This window comes from Sciurus carolinensis, chromosome 2 (genome assembly GCF_902686445.1).
Source record: "Sciurus carolinensis chromosome 2, mSciCar1.2, whole genome shotgun sequence".
Classification (NCBI taxonomy): Eukaryota; Metazoa; Chordata; class Mammalia; order Rodentia; family Sciuridae; genus Sciurus; species Sciurus carolinensis.
The window spans coordinates 103,235,396-103,248,114 of record NC_062214.1 but is presented as its reverse complement, the minus strand read 5'-3'; the positions used below and the strand labels follow the sequence as shown (position 1 = coordinate 103,248,114).

The 12,719-nt window shown below is 33.5% G+C and overlaps 1 protein-coding gene across 8 annotated transcripts in view; it reads right to left on the bottom strand.

Annotated features, from left to right (window-relative positions):
- The window catches only part of Gabpb1 (GA binding protein transcription factor subunit beta 1), a 60,646-nt gene that overhangs the window by 27,130 nt on the left and 20,797 nt on the right, over nt 1-12,719 (bottom strand). Inside the window, exon 2 of one of the 8 annotated variants that reach the window (XM_047538517.1) lies at nt 11,888-11,956. The exons of the other annotated variants lie outside the window; for them this stretch is intronic. The gene's annotated coding sequence lies outside the window, so the exon portion shown is untranslated. The remainder of the gene's footprint in view (nt 1-11,887; nt 11,957-12,719) is intronic. 8 annotated transcript variants of the gene reach the window in all.

The window sequence follows — 12,719 nt, the reverse complement described above, 5'->3', positions numbered from 1 at the left end:
GGTGCAAATTTTGTTTTCTTCGTATTGGGGATTGAACTCGGTGCTCTACCACTGAGCCACATCCTTACTGGTGTTCATTAAACTGAATCTACTACATTATTGCAATAGTGAATGTATATGGGATTTTATTCATTCATATTTATTTATTTATTTATTTATCTGCTATACTGCGGATTGAAACCAAGGATACTCTACCACTAATGTACATCCCCCAGTCCTTTTTATTTTTTATTATGAGACAGAGTTTCACTGAGATATCGAGGCTGGTCTGGAACTTGCAATTCTCCTGCCTCAGTCTTCTAAGTAGCTGGGATTATAGGGGAGTGCCACAGCACTTGGCTGTGTTTGGAATTTTAAAATAAATATTTTCTACCCTTTTATATACAATGTACACTTACATTCTTCCAGAAAATGGCACAATTTGTGTTCCATAAACATACCATAAAAAAAAGAGAGTCTAACAGTATTATGAATAGAGCTGTGTCTCATTAGACAGTCAGAAAAAATAACTTGTGTCTTGAATTTAACAGATCTGACATAGGCTAATGTCCCAGCCTAGAGTATGGTATGTGTGTGTGGTGTCTTCTTGAATAAGAAATATTTAAATATATGTAAGAAAAAGTTCATGACAGGAGTATATAAGTAAAGAAAGATTTAAATGTAGCAGAGACACTTAAATTCATGAGATGATAGTTCTCAGGAAAAGAAAGTTTCCACATCCAGAAAGACTATTTGGCTACAGAACTACTCAATGATGTTAAATAGCATCCTAAAGAAATACGAACAGGTAGTTTAGGCCAGGGGAGAAGGGACAATATGAAACCTGTGATTTATAAAAGAAAAATGTGTGTGGGATGTGAACTTCTCTCAAAAAATAATAATATACTCTGTGAGGGGTAGGTAAGTAGTCAGGGAAAGGAAGTTGTAAGGAAGAAATGACAGGTTGATTAGTGTATCCCAACCTTATGACAACAGCTATTACTCTACAAGGGGGAAAAAAAAGTGTGTGTGTGTATGTAAACACACAAAGAGACAAAGACAGAGACAGAGAAGCTAGCAGAGTTCAGAAAGATTATTTCTGCCACGAAGGAATAAAATGTACTATATAATTAGAAAGGATGTTAGGAAATCTAAAAGGATTAATTATGCAAAAAGATATCCCCCAAAGCATAAAGAATTATGCTAAACCAATGTAGTTTTTTTTTTTTTTTTTTTTTGGTACATTCTATAAAATGAGAACAACCAAGCAGAGAAGTATCCAGGAATAGTCACAAACACTAGGAAACTTGCACAGTAACTAGATGAGATGGACATATCCAAAACAGGTATTTGTTATAGGATAAGAGAGAATTTCTTAGAATTGTTCTGTTGGTACAATAAAAATAATTCACATTATATCCTATGGTGAGGAATAAGAAAAATAACACATGTACTCATAAGTTTTATGTGGGGTTTTTTAATGTGCTTTTTTTTTTTTTGTTACACCTGCAGCATTTTTACCTTCAAATTTCTGGTTTCCTTTCCTTTTTGCTTCCAATCTCTCTGAAATCCAAGATAGTCTTTAATCCCACTTAAGGCACTAAGACCAAAGAGATTATTGATCTCTAATGAAGGCTTTTTCCCAAAGAATATGTTGTGACTTGAGAGTAAAAATTAACATATTCAAAAATCAAAGAACCCACAACAGTAATTTCCTATTAAAGGCAGCTTTAAGGACAAAGGAAAAATAAAAACTGAACTCTCTCCTACATTAAGTATAGCAAAATGTAAACTGGCTACACTAACACACATTCTATATTTCGGAAGAGCAAAATTTCATCTAAATCTGGCTCTACAATGAAATGCATCTTTCAAAATGTTTTTAAATACATTTTGCACAGGTAGTATCAAACCAGCTTACATTCTTGCACCATAGATAGTGCCAGATGGTTTAGATGGATATCTTTTATGAAGTGCTTAAACCAGCACTTCATAAAAGCTTTAAACTAGCTTTTCTTCATTTTTGAAATTGAGTTATCTGCCTTTCTCTAACACTTGTAAACATTCTTATTTGCATTCTGGATATTAGGTCCTTTGTCAGATACAAAATTATGAATATCTCCTTCCTGAATCCTGATTTCTTGACTTTCCATCCCTTGTTTTTTCTTGAATATCACATATTAACCTCTATGGGTAAATAACTTAAATTTCATAAAAATGTGAAACTCTTTGGTATTAAAAAAGTAAAATTAAAGTAATCAAAGATAGAAAAAGAATGAATATGTACTTACCACAAAAATTACTAGAGGAAACACTGAGGTTTTAATTATTAAAAGGTCTAACTCAAAATCAAAAAAGGGAAAAAATAAACAGCAAGAACTTAACACATTAATAGTCAAAAGATATGGATCATATATTTTGCAAAAGAGAAAACAAACAGTTTACAAGCAAAATGTTTCATGTTATTGGTAGTCAGATAAATGTAAAAAATAATTTTAAAGGAATTCCTAGTACAATCAAGGACAGGTGACACTGATATTTTCGTACATTGAAATCTCATGTGTCCTGACAGTAATCTAAATGGATCAGCTTTACTTAAGACAATTTGGCACATTTAACAAAAATTACATGCAAACCCAAGCCTATGGGTCCAATAAACTATTTCATTTCTGAAAATCTATAATAAAGTATAAATTCAAAGATCAGTAAAAATTACATATGTTATATAAAATCATTTTTATAATGTAAACAATCTAAAGGTAGGAAAATGGTTAAATTATAGACTCTAAAAGAACAAGATGCAGTAACTTAACTGGTTGTAAAGCTATATAATAACAAAAACTTGTGTAAAGGGAAGAGATATAAAACTAATTTAAGAATGTTGAAATGTACACATAAAGAACAAAATATGGAAAAATATTAACAAGTATTAGGATGGTACGATTATGGGAAATTTTTCTTTCATTTTACAGTTTCTTAGTACGTTGTTACACTGCTTTCCTGATTTAAAAAAGTATCTTTTGTTAAAGGAACAAATTATATTACATGACTGTCAACTAAGTCATGTAATTAAGGAAAGTGATATACTCCTATCTTACTAGACAGGAAGAACAGAAAAAAATTTAAAAATGAAGAATTCTGAAGACTTAAAATAGCAAACTTACTGACCTGCTTATAGCATTGCAATAAAACAATAAAGCATCCGAGCAAATCAACTTCTGTAATCTTCAACTGTCTTAATTATTCAAAACATATCATATTTAAGAACCAAGGATACTTAAGTTCTGACTTTAAAGCTCCATGAGTAATATAAATACATATATAGCTATAATAGATTAATGTAGCTGAATATTTAGAAATCAGTGGTTCTCAAAGGTAGCAGGATCACCTTCTAGAGGGTCCATTTATGTATTTATGAAGGCATCTGGGGGATTAGTGAGGGAACTATCAGCATTTAAATGGACAAGTGTAAGGGATAGTAGATGTCCAGCAATGTTATATACTCATTGGCACAGAACTGTCACGAATCCTGGATGATTTTCAAAGGTTCCACTGAATATATCTAAAGCTGGAACCTAAAGAACATGTACACAAAATGTATTTTTTCACACTGTTAAAGTATACCACATTTTCCAGAATGCAACCATACCATGAATTCATGTGTTTTGTTCAGAAGAGTTGTTTACCATTTTGGAAAATCGCGTCCCCAATGTCAACGCCACTTTGGTACCTACATCACCAATACAGCACCATATCAAATTGGCTATATACTTGTCCCTTACTATCCATGGGGCATTGGTTCCAGGACCCCACCAGTAATAAAATTTGTGGATGCTCGGTCCCTTGAATATAGTGGTACGGTATTTGCATACAATCTATGTGCATTCTTCCATATACTTTAAATCATATCTAGACTAGTTATAACAACTAACGCAATGTAAATGCTATATAAAGAGGCATTTAAGGAATAATGACAAGAAAAGTACATATTCAATACAGATACAATTTCTTTTCATGTATTTTTGATTTGTGGTTGGTTAAATCTGAGAATGCAGAACCCACAGATACAGGAGCTGACTGTATATCTATCTCATTCACAGTGATTATACAAGCTTTCAACTACCTCACTGTGACATCCTGTATAATCCGCTTAATTATCTATTTTAATATACATTTTATTATAAATTGCTTCCCTTCTATTTTCCTTTAAATTATAAGCAAGACATTGTATTTTTTGAAATTATGCAGATCTGAAATATTAAATACAATTTTCACTTCAAGTTAGAAGGGGTAATACAAAATATTGTAAAAAGGTAGCAATGAATCTAAATAAGATTGAAAAACAATGGAATAAAATATACAAGATCAAGAAAGATCAAAATCAAAGATGCTCTAATTTTGTTACCAAGATTAACAAAATTATTTCTTTAAATAAAGAAAAATACCAAATTATAACAATCATCTTTGATTCTCAACTGAAAAAAAGAAAACATACATATAATAGTGGAATAATTCTGACTCTTAGAGGAACTCAGTTGCAGTCAGACAGCAAAACTGATCAAGAGTACCTTAGCTCTAGGTGAAGTCTCTAGTTTACTCAGTTTACTATTTATATATTAAATTATCAAAGATAAATAAATTTTATTTTATTGTAAATAAAATAAAATTATTTAAAAAGTTAAGGCTTAATGATAAAAATATCATTAAATTTAATCATTTTTAGTGGCAAATGATTAAAAGATAATTAAATTCAATAAATTTTAGTGAATGTTAAAAATCCTGAAAATACAGTGTTGTTTAGAACTTCATGCTGTATAGTTTAATACTCCTTTCTTCTTGAAAAGAAGTTCCCCAAAAAATCTATTCTAATAAATTCTATCTTGAATTTATTATTTATAAAAGTTTAACACAACCTAACAAACCATTATTTTTTTCTCCAATTAAAATGTATTTTCATAAAATCTACAGAGGAACTTCAAATTATTTACACAAAAGTTGCATTTTGCTCACAAGTACTGTACAAGCCAAGAGGGCCATCTAGTGGTAACAGAAATTATTGCCAATAATTACATGAAAGTTTAAAGTACTGTTTTAAATTTCTACAATTTATAGCTCATAGAGTTGTTATAACAATTATATTATCTGCTGGACTTGAAAGTACTCTATAAAACTGTAAGATGCTAAATTCATGTAAATTGTTATTAGCACTCAAATAAGAATATGAATAAAAACAAAATTTTAAGCCTGTTATAAATAAACCTTGACTGTCTCACATTAGAAATTTTAGAGTAAACTTTCTATATCACTCTTCCACTCAACAAATACAATTATAAGTTCAACAGAATTCTTCAAAGGCTTCTTCTCAATTTAGCAGTACATGTTTCAAAAGCCTTTAAAATGTTCACATTCTTTCACTTAGTAATTCTATACGTTTAAATACACAAGGAAAGTATTTTGATAAATAAATATTAATAGTGATATTATTTAAAATAAGGAAAAACAAATTTCTGATTATAAATAATGGTTAAAAAAACTAAAATATGGCATAATGAAATATCGTGGTCGGTCTCTCTCTCTCTCTTTTTTTTTTTTTTTGGTACTTTGAGATTGAACCCAGAGGTGCTTATCACTGAACTACTTTTTATTTTGAGACAGGATCTCACTAAGTTGCTGAGGCTGGCTTCCAACTTTTGATCCTCCTGCCACAGCCTTCTGATTCACTGGGATGATAGGTATGCTCCACTATGCCTGCCTTATAGTCTTTTATTTTTATTTTTTGCTTTTTATTATGGAAATATTTTGAGCATATACGAGAGAAGACAAAAGTATAATAAACTCATACATAGCCATCACTTCATTTAAATATCATCAATGTATGGTCAACTCATTTCCCATCCACATACATTATTTTGAAGTATAAGACATCATACTGTTTTATCTACAAATATTTAGTATAGGTCTCTAAAAGGTAAATGTATCTTTTAAACATAATATTACATTCATTTAAAAATATTTACAAAGAGTATGTAACAGTTCAAAATCACAATTTGATCTTAACTGTGTAAATTTACACAATATGATCTTAACTGTGTAAAAAATGCATAGAAAATACTTGGAAACAATATAGCATGGTAATAAAAATCATGAATTTCCCTGTTTTCTATTTTTCTCTAGTAATTTTTCTATAATGAGCATTTATTTATGCATGTTATGAAAAACAAACGTTTATTAAAATGCTTTTCATCAAAATTAGATACCACATAAACTTAATAAGCCTTTAATGTAGAACATTAGATGCTGAAAAAAAAAACATTTTGCCGGGTGTGGTGGTGTAGTCATAGCAACTGGGGGGTGGCTGAGGCAAGAGGATCACAAGTTTGAAGTCAATCTCAGCAACTTATCAAGACCCTATCGCAAAATTTAAAAATTTTAAAAAAGGGCTGGGGATGTGGCTCAGTGGTAAAGTATCCCAGGGTTCAATCCCCAGTAGTGAACAAAGAGAAAAAGAATATATACTTCAAAGTCATCCCTACACTTCCTTGTGTTTTTACTTCTCAGAAGTAAACACTATTTATATTTAGTGTATATCCTTCGAGAACTCCTCTATGTATATAGAAACACACATACAAAACAAGAAAAGGGATCATACTATACTGAATTAAAACTTACTTGTATTCACCTAACAGGAATCCTCTTATTTTATCAGTGACATCTTCCTATGTCAGTAAATACAGATCTGAACATTCTTCTTAGTGACTGCACAGTAAGTTGAGTAATGGTACCCCAAAGATCTTAATTCATAGAATCTGTGAGTATGTTACCTTACAGGTCAAATGGGGATTTTGAAGGTGTGCTTAAATTAAGGATCTCAAGATAAGATTATCCCAGATTTATACAGGTGGGTTTAAAGCATTACAAGGGCCCTCTTAAGAGGGAGGCAGGAGGAACAGAAAGAATCAAGAAAAGTACTCATTCAATGAGAGCCAGAGGGTCAAGTCAGAGAAAAGGAAAGAGATGGGGAGGAGGGGGGAAAGGGTTAAAGATTCTGTATTGTTGGCCTTGAGGACAGAGGAAGGGGTCACACAAGAAGAAATGCAGGCCTTCTTCAGAAGACAGAAAAGGCAAGACACGGGATTCTCCCCTAAAGCCTCCAGAAGGAATACAGTCCTCCTGAAATCTTAATTTTAGGTCTTTGGGCCTCCAGAAATGTAAAATAAAAACCGTTCTAAGACACCAAGGTTGTGCTAATTTGCAGATCAAATAGGGAAATATACTATAAGAACAGGAAACACAGTATGAATATGAGTATATTATTTACTTGATCCCATTTTAATTTTTAAATTTTTACAATGTTGCAATACCACATGAGTTAGAACTTTTCTAGGAATTATTCAGACAAGTAGGATTGAGGATTTTTTAAAAATCACATTTTAATCATGATAGACACTGCCAAATTTTCTACCAAATGACTGCACCAACTCAAGAATAATTGATTCTCCTCAAGGTCCCCATTCTCCTAAAACCAGAACCTTAATCCCAGAATTAGAGCTGACTGAATCAAGGCCCGGCCTCCTGTAAAATCACACTCACAAGACAGATGAAAATCTTTATTTAATAAAGGATAACACTCTTTAAATACTGTAACTTAAGAAAATTCCACTACCACATGAGGAGGGCAAGACTAAAGACTCAGCAATACTCTCACCACCTTTAAAGCCCTTACGGCAGATTTGTGTCCCTGAGGATTTGTGGAGAAATGCCATTTTGGACTCCCAGGGCATTTCTTCATCCACTTCATTTATTTTTAAAAATGCTTTTATTAGTGCATCATGCTTACACATAACAGTTGAATTCATTTTAACACAATCATACTTACACCCACATAGAAATGATCATCTGCACAAAAACATGTGTTTTCTATAGAGCAAACATTCTTGCTCAGGGAACCTTTTCTCTCTCTAGTGCCTACTTATTCTTCCCAGAACACAGGCCCTCATTTGACCCACTGACTCACCAATTATTAAATGATGATAATATCTAACATTTATACATAAATATATATAACATTTATATATTATACATATATCTAGTCTAAGAATTTGATACACATTAACTAATTCAATCTTTTTTTTTTTTTTTTTTTTTGCAGTGCTGGGGATTGAACTGACTGAGCTATCTCCCCAGCCCTAATTCAATTTTAAAACACTATAAAGTAGCAATTATTATTATCATCATTATTTTACAGATGTAGAAACAGGCACAGAAGGTCATACTGCCCAAGATTCTCCTGTTCAGTGAAAATCTGAACCAAAACAGTTGGTTCCAGAATCCAAGCTCTCTCAGTCACTCTGCCAGAATCCATGGTCTAAGTCCTAGTGACACAGGCCAGAAATCTCCACTGAATGTGTGCACCACCAATGCTACTAACCACCATCTCTACCTACCTAACTTCATTACACACAAAACAGGGTTACAATTTGGCACCAAATTATACTCTGATTTTCAACAGTACCCAAATGGTTGTGCCTTATCTGAACTAAAAAATACTTGGAGGCAGGGATGGTAAATTGTCTTTCAACTGGATTCCTTTTCTTTTCCCTTAAATATTAGCATTCCTCACTGTTCTATTTTCAGCCCTTTTTTCCTTTCTCAGTTACATTCTCTCCTTTAGTGGATATTACCTACTTTCTAAGCCATGATTACTTGTAAACCTCCAAGTTTCTCTATATTTAACCCAAGCCTCTCTCCAGAGGAACAAACTCAAGCATCCAACTATATAGAGATATTCTACCTGTAAATTCCAAGGCACCTCCAAATTCAATTGTTTAAGTACTGGCTTATTTCTGGCTCACAACCTTGATACGGCCCTTGACTCTTTTTCTTCCCCTCTCCCAATCATTCTTTATATATTTATTTTTATTGTAAACAAATGGGATACATGTTGATTCTCTGTTTGTACATGGAGTAAAGGCATACCATTTGTGTAATTATACATTTACATAGGGTAACGTTATTTGATTCATTCTGTTATTTTCCCCCCACCCCTCCATCCCTCTTTTCCCTCTAAACAGTCCCTCCTTCCTCCATTCTTGCCCCTCCCCATTATGTGTCATCATCCACTTATCAGCGAGATCCCTTTGGTTTTTTGAGATTGGCTTATCTCACTTAGCATGATATTCTCCAGTTTCATCCATTTGCCTGCAAATGCCATAATTTTATTATTCTTTATGGCTGAGTAATATTCCATTGTATAAATATACCACAGTTTCTTTATCCATTCATCAATTGAAGGGCATCTAGATTGGTTCCACAATCTGGCTATTGTGAATTGAGCAGCTATGAACATTGATGTGGCTGCATCTTTTCCAATCATTCTTAATGTGACCTGTGACTTTTATCTCCCAACTCTGTCTCAATTCCTGTTACCTGTTTTCACTGATACACAATAGATCCTCAGTAAATACTTGCCAGATGACTTTTCTTCTGTCACAATTATACCTACACCTCCATTCCTTCTCTCTTACAGAGCCTCTAAACTGTGTCTATGCCTCACTTCTTGCTCTTCTCTCTACTTTGCCACCAATTTTTTTAATCATTCTTAAACAGAAACCAATTTCCTCCTCAGTTAACTCATTTACAAACTCTTCAGCCTTAGGAACAAAGTCTTACACTTTGGGCATCTGTTGCTGTCACCCTGTGTACATTACTTACCATCTCTGCCACTGAACTCTATACCACAGACAGTGTGTAGAACTGGGCTCTTCTTGTGTGGGGGGAATGGGGGGGGTACTGAAGACTGAACCCAGGGGTGCTCTACCACTAATATCTTCAGACCCTTTTTATTTTGAGATGGAGTCTCAAATTAAAAAAAAAAAAAAATGTATCTGATGAATTATCCCTAAAATTGGCCTTAAACTTGGAATCCTCTCCCTTCATCCTCCTGAGCAGCTGGGATTACAGGCACATGCCACTGATTGGACTAGGCTCTTTTTCTTACCTTTGGGTCTACACAAGCATTTTCACTGCCAAGAACAATGTTCGCCTCCCCAAGTCCACTTTTGTCATTCCTATTTGTCCTTCAGAGTTCAGTTTATCTCCTCAGAGAAGCCTCCCTCAATCCCCTTAAATTAATTCAAATTAAGAATACACAATCCTTCATGTGCATTCTTCTAGTATCCTATCACTGCATCTATCATACTACATTAAATGTCTGTTTACTTGGTTAAGACCTATCATTGTGCCTGGACTACAGTGCCTGTCAAATGCTAAATAAAATTCTTATTCATGAAATGAACAATATTTGATACACAGCAGAAACTCCAAAAACACTTGGGACAACCAATGAATTCCTAACATTTAAGTTTTTAAATGTAAACTAAGCTAACAGTTTCACAAACTCTAGGAAATAACATAATTAATAGAAAGCTTAATGAATTCCTAAGTCATCCTTGTATCTAAATCCCTTATCACTGAACAAGATTGGAACTTGCCTGAAAATTCTTTATTGGCAGCAACTTAATTAAAGATTTAACCCCACAAAAAATCTGAGGTCAATTTCATAGCTTTGAAACAAAAGGGAAAAGCATGAACATAATAAATCCAGATATTGCTAATGCCTCATTTGAACCCTTAGTCACTTTTAGACCTGCCAAGTTAGTATGATAGAGAAAAATCTAGCCAGGAAGCCAGAACTTACCTAATAATCATCAATAGGACTTTGAAACAAGATCATCTCAGGTCACCATCAATGACAGTAAGTAGATCAAATCAGTAACAAACTGAGTTGAAAGGTTTCTACTGAGTATGTTCTAGAACTGAGCTGTACAATATAATAGCCATTAGCCACACAAGAATACTGAGCACTGAAATGTGGCAAGTTCAAATTCAGGTATGCTACAGGTACAACACACACAAGATTTTGAAGACTTAGTACCAAAAATAGGTCATTAACAACTTTGCTTGTTTCAAACAGTAATGTTTTTATATATGGGGTTACATAAAATATACCATTAAAATTAACATTACTCATTTGGAGGTTTTTTAAATGTAGTTATGAGACAAATTTAAACGTGTGGTTCATATTAAGTTTCTGTGGGAGCAAGGTGTTCTAGAACCATTAGTCTAAACTTCTTAAAGACACCAACTTTAGAATTTACAACTTCTTTTTTTTTTTTTGGGTGGGGGGCGGATACCACACCCAGCTCTACAACATTTCAAAATAAGAAATAAGGACATTCAGGCTGGGGATATAGCTCAGTTGGTAAAGTGCTTGCCTCCCATGCACAAGGCCCTGGGTTCAATCCCCAGCTCCACAAAAATAAAGAAAGAAAAGAAAGAGAAAGAAATAAGAACATTCTTTAAAAAGAATTTGTACCTGATGAATTATCCTTTTCAAAATGGATAGGCTTTACCTCTAAAAATTATAGGAGGATATGGCCTTTGTCTCTGTAAGATTTCAAACAAACTATAAAGACAATGGCACAGTGGCACAGGTCTGTAATCCCAGTGACTTGGAAGGCTGAGGCAGGAGGATCACATGTTTGAGGACAGTCTCAGCAATTTAGCAAGAACCTCAGCAACTTGGGGAGAGCTCATTTCAAAAGAAAAAATAAAAAGGGTTGAGGATGTAGTTCAGAGCCCCTAAGTTCAATCTCCAGAACCAAAAGAAAAAAGAGGGAAAGATTCCCACACATTTTACTAAATTCTAATCTTTGCAATCCACTGTCCCTTTATCCCATTCAATTACTGGTTTGTTTGGGGGATTTTGTTTTTTTAATCACACATATTCATCCCAGGAAGAGAACAAATGAGGTTTGAAGAGAGCGTACCAAGAAGATGAAGATAAGGCTAGACCTGTAGTAGAATAAGCCAGTACTTGCCTCTGAATTATTAGTGAAGCACAACTTACCTGCTTGTTATAAAATGAAGCCAATCAACTCTTGGCTGTTAAAAGCCACAATAGTGAACCATCAATATCCTGCTCAACAAAAAGAAAACAAACATTTTGATCCTTTCTCCCCAAGATTTCTCATATTCATCTCTTTCTCCCTACTGCCTGGAGTCTTACATAGCCTCATACCTTAAACATCACAATGGCCTCTCAGCTGACCTAACTAGTTTCTCCACCCTGCTGCCAGGCAATCTCCCTAAAATACAATTTCATTCAAACAGGTCTATATGTGAACCTCTACACAGTACCTGCCCTCAAAGAATTCATAAGTAGGGAAGACACATATCTCTTATTCATAATTCCCTCTAGTACAACCATTCTGAAGAATAATATATCAACATCTGGTATAGCTAAAGATGTTGAGTACTGTTTGCCCTAGGGATTCCTCTGCTCGGAAGTTACCCTATCTTGTGCATTCTTGAACACATACACAGAGAAAAACATGTTATGGTTCTAGACACATTATTTGTAAAAAGAAAGAAACTACAAACAAGTATCCATTGACAGAAAAAAATTGAAATTATAAAAATTTTCTAATACAAAAAAGGGTAAGTATATGCATATATGTAACATATATCGTATATACACACCGGTATGCCTATCACCCACATTCTAAATTAAAAGCTGGTCATCTTGCTTTACTCCTTCATATAAAAATGTGCTTTACAGCTAACACCCACTGCATTTCATTGCTTTATCTAAACATTAATTTTGTTCTAGAACAATTTCCTTCTCTCGTCTACCCTACCCATTTTTTTCTCCCCCATGAAAATGATTTGTTGAATAGCCA